Source organism: Macrotis lagotis, chromosome 4 (assembly GCF_037893015.1).
Source record: "Macrotis lagotis isolate mMagLag1 chromosome 4, bilby.v1.9.chrom.fasta, whole genome shotgun sequence".
NCBI classification, from domain to species: Eukaryota; Metazoa; Chordata; class Mammalia; order Peramelemorphia; family Peramelidae; genus Macrotis; species Macrotis lagotis.
In genome coordinates this window covers 226,955,105-226,959,728 of record NC_133661.1, presented here as the reverse complement: position 1 = coordinate 226,959,728, position 4,624 = coordinate 226,955,105, and positions in this window count along the sequence as shown.

Sequence of the window (4,624 nt, the reverse complement as noted above, 5' to 3'; positions counted from 1 at the left end):
ATGTGAGGCAATCAACAAACATTCATTAAGCATCTGTGATGTGCCAGGCAAAAACTCCCAGTCTAAAATAGGGAGACAACATGCAAATAGCTATGACCAAACAAGAGATGGACAGTATAAATTGGGAATAATCTCAGGAGGAAGTCTCTAGAACTAAGGGGCATCAGGAAAGATTTTCTCTAGATGGTGGGATTTTAGCTGGATCTTGAAAGAAGCCAGGTAAACTGGAGAAAGGGATGAGGAAAAAAGAATTCCAGGAATGGGGTAGAGCTAGTGAAAATTTCCATTGTTGAAAGATGGTACATCTTTTAAGAGAAGCAGAAAGGAGGCCAGTGTCACTGGATCAGAGTATGTGGGGATGGGTGGTGGGTTGTAATATGTCAGAAAACTGGAAAGGTAGGAGGGTTCCAAATTATGAAGGACTTTGAATGCCAAACAAATATTATGTGTGTATATGAATGCCAAACAAATATTATGTGTGTATATGAATGCCAAACAATATTATGTGTGTGTGTGTATATATATATGTGTGTGTGTGTGTGTGTGTGTGTGTGTGTGTGTGTATAAATAAAATATATAAACTTAAGACAGCTAGGTAGGGTAATGGATAGAGTCTCCAGATAGATCTGAGTTCAAATGTGATCTCAGACCTGCCTTTGGGTGACTTCAGAAAAGTCACTTAACCTCAGTTTCCCCATCCATAAAATGAGCTAGAGAAGGAAATGGCAATCCATTCTGTGATTCTTCCTCTCTCAGACTTATTCTTTTATGAAGGCAAACTAAGCCATCTTTTGCTTCAATCTTTACCTTCCCTTTAATTACTGAATAGGATCTGATTGCCTCAGATAAACTGAGACCTGGGAAAGACCCAAGCTTAAAAAGGCTTAAAAAGACCAAGATCTCCTACTGTATCTGAGGCCATTGTCAGTTGTCTTGACCTATATTTTGCTTCTGGACTCCAATGATTCTGAAGGAGAGAGTAAAGCTGATGATTTTACACAGCTCTGAACTTAAATCCTTTTCTTAAATCCAATTCACTTGCAAGTTAAATCCTTATGTCATTGGTTCTCTTTGAGAACAAAGCATGAACAATACCACCAAGTAGTTGTTTTATAGTCCAAGAAGATTAGATGACTTTGCCCAGGGCAATACAGGTACTAAGTGTCTGAAACAGTATCTGAACTCCTCTTCTGAACTCCAATTCCAGTCCTCTATTGGCTATCCTTAGACTGGTCCTTAGGCACAGACATACATCAAGGTCTTTCCAGCTTGGAAGGACTTGCTGGAGTGTGCTGCTTGCCTAGAATAGTCTTGGAGACTTGAAATAACTGTCTTCAAATATGTGAAGGTTTGTCATAGGAAAGAGGGATTAGACTTTTGTTTTGTGCCAGAGGGCAGAAGTAGGAGTCTGGGAAGCTTCAGGATGGTTGTCAGGACCAAACTTTCTTACATTAGGTGTATGGAGAGGTAGTATGTGTTTCATCATAGGCAATCTTTGAACACAGACCAGATGACACTTGTGGAGAGTTTCATATAGAAATTCCTCTGAAACCCTATCTACCTCTGAATTTCTGAGGGTCTGACTTTCTTTAATCTTCTTTTTATATAATGGATCTTTTTGGCCAACTAGTGAAACCTTTGTTCCCCTTCTCAGAAGGTTTTTAAATTTCTGAGAAAACAAAAGGCAATTGCAAAAGAAAGTAAAATAAAGATGGAAATTTTTTCCATCCAAATTCACAGTCTCCCTGACATCTGTCTACACATCCCTTTCAAATTCGTGTACCTCAGATTAGGAACCCATGTTTTAATTTAGGATGAATTCCCTAAGTGCATAAACTAGGATTCCATTTTTTAAAAATGCAACCTTTTCAGGAGCACACATATACTGCAGAGTGAGGCTTAATGCATTAGAAGAACAGATTTCCCTGAGGACTCTGGGGAGACAGTGTTTATGAGTTTCAGGTCAGAGTTACATTTGCGTGGGCCACATTCTTAGAGGTAAAAATCTGAAGCCAAGAGCCATTATTACACCAGAGAGGCAAACACCTCCACTTTCTCCTCTTGCTGAGAAACTATTCAAAATGAGAAGCCTTGAAAAAATTTTTTGTATTGACCTACTATGTTGCTCTAGCTATTTCTCTATCTAGAGGTCACTTGGAAACTCTAAAAGGAAAGAAAAAACTGGAGAAGGTCAATGAAGCAAGGTCTTTATGATTCAGGTTTCTTCACTGTTCAGCAAACTATATCAGAAGCAAAATTTCCTGCCGCATTCAAACTTCTGCTGTCCTGGTAGAAAAGACCAGCCTGGCTAGCCTTCCTGGCTAGCTAGGGGGTGGGAGGGATCCCTTGTAATTTTGTGGAGAGACTAAGTTTGTCTTTGGGGCCCTTTCTCTGTCTTTGCTTCCTATTTAGAATTGTAGGATTCAGAGTTGGAAGGAACTTTATAGCTCATTTAATCTAACCTCCTCATTTCATAGATTAGGAAACTGAAGGGGGGCATGATTTGTCCAGGGTTTTAAATGGTAGTAAGGAACTTAGAGAATTCCTTGGGAGACATACATTTCTGGATATAGCCAATGGAGGAATATATTTGTCTTGGCTGTGCATATTTGTTTCAAGGATTTTGATTTTCTTCCTTTTTCAAAAGGAGAGGTAGGATAGAGGGAAATGATGAATGCTCATAAAGGATAGGACTCAAAACATATTCTAGGGGTTGTTGTTCAGTTATTTCAATGTGTCCAGCTCTTCGTGACCCCATTTGGCCTTTTCTTGGCAAAGATACTGAAGTAGTTTACCAATTTCCTTCTCCAGTTCATTTTACAGCGGTGAAAATTGAGGCAAATCAAATTAAGTGACTTACTCAGGATCACACACACAGCTAGTAAGTATTTGAGGATAGATTTGAACTCACAAAAATAAGTTTTTCTAACTTTGGCCCTGATCCTCTATATCCACTGTGCCACCTAGTTGTCCATTCCAGAGATGTTTCTTTTAAAAGAATAACTCTGTTATTCTATATAATATGGTCAAAGGAAGAAACAATTAATAATGTAATTTGCAAATTTGATTACAGGTAGCTTTAGGCAATGTGCTCCTAGAAATCACCTAGTGGGGTGGGGGAAGGTATTAAAAGGTGATTGACTCTATGACTTGAAAGGAGCAACTGTATCACCCCCCTGGGGTTCAGGAAACCTAGGTTCAAAATCTTGAAATTGCTAGCTCTGGGACTTTGAGTAAACTTTCAGAATAGTCCCTGAGTAAATCAATCAATAAGTATTTATCATAGATCAGGCACTAAATTTCTGTGCCTCAGGAAGTATAGGTTTAACACCCCTGAAGTTCCCTAAATTGAAGGTGAAGGACCCATTTTGGGGATTGTTGACTGTAGAGGAGGTTCTGATAGGGTCAGTTTTGAGATTCTGTAATTTTCTCTGACCTGTAAAATGGAGATAATAATGGTTACTCTGCTTCCCTTACAGGGCTCTCATGAAGCTCAAATGTGACATTGGGTTTGACAAGAACTATACTCAATTAAATGATTAATTTTACACCCAATTGGTCCTAGCCTCACAGAATATTAGACCTGGAAGAAACCTTAGAGATCATCTAGTTCAGCTTGTCCCCTACCCTATTATTATTGTTGCTTGTCCTTTATTCGCAAAGAGATTCAATGCTATCATGAGGGTGATGGTTGATCTTCACTCTCTCCTCCAGAGTCTAGTGACAAGACAAAAGTCAAGACAATTGGCATGGCCTAAGTTGCAGTGGGTGTCCTTGGTCTTTCCTAATTAAAGTCTTTCCTAGGTTTCAGTTCAATGACTAAAGGATAGGTAAAAATTGAGACAATAAGGTCTAATTTACCATTACAAAAACAAACAAGCAAAAAAAACCCCAAACCCAAAGCACAACACAGTTAAGAAAATTTGGGGCCCAGGAAGTCAAAAATTAATTAACATTAATTCAGTAGTAGAGGTAGTGGTAAAAAAAATCCAAGTCTCCTGGGTCCTGGGCACCATATCTTGTTTTGAGGTTGGCTCTGCCTATGTACGGCTCTGAATCTATTTTTCCTTCCTCATACCAGGCTCTCAGGAATTTTTACAGGAACGATCCCAAGCATTCCAGAAGGCTTCTCTCAAATCTGTAACTCTGGATGATGCTCAGTGAGAAGGCACAGCATAACCCACAGGGACCTTCTGCACCTGTGGTCCACTCAATCTCCAGCTGCTATTCCTCAGCTTGCATCTGGCTAAACTACCAGATGACTCAGCAGAGTCTGTGGCGCTGTGGAAAGAGAACTGAATGGAGAACCAGATACCCCCCAGTCTGCTTCTCAACTCTGTTGCTTCCTAGCTGGGAGATCTCTTATCAGCCACCTTCTCTCTCTTAGACCTCAGGCTCCTGTGTATAAAAGGATCAGGTTGATCTAGATCTGGGATTGTTAACTTTTTCTATGCATGTGTCAGGGATCCCTTTGGCAGTCTGGGAAAGCCTGTGGATCCTTTCTCAACATAGTATTTTTGAAGTCACTAAATAAAATATATAGGATTACAAATGAAAACAATACCAAAAAATGCTAAGTGAAATGACCGTTATCCAAAGATTTCAGAAACAAATTTGTGGACTG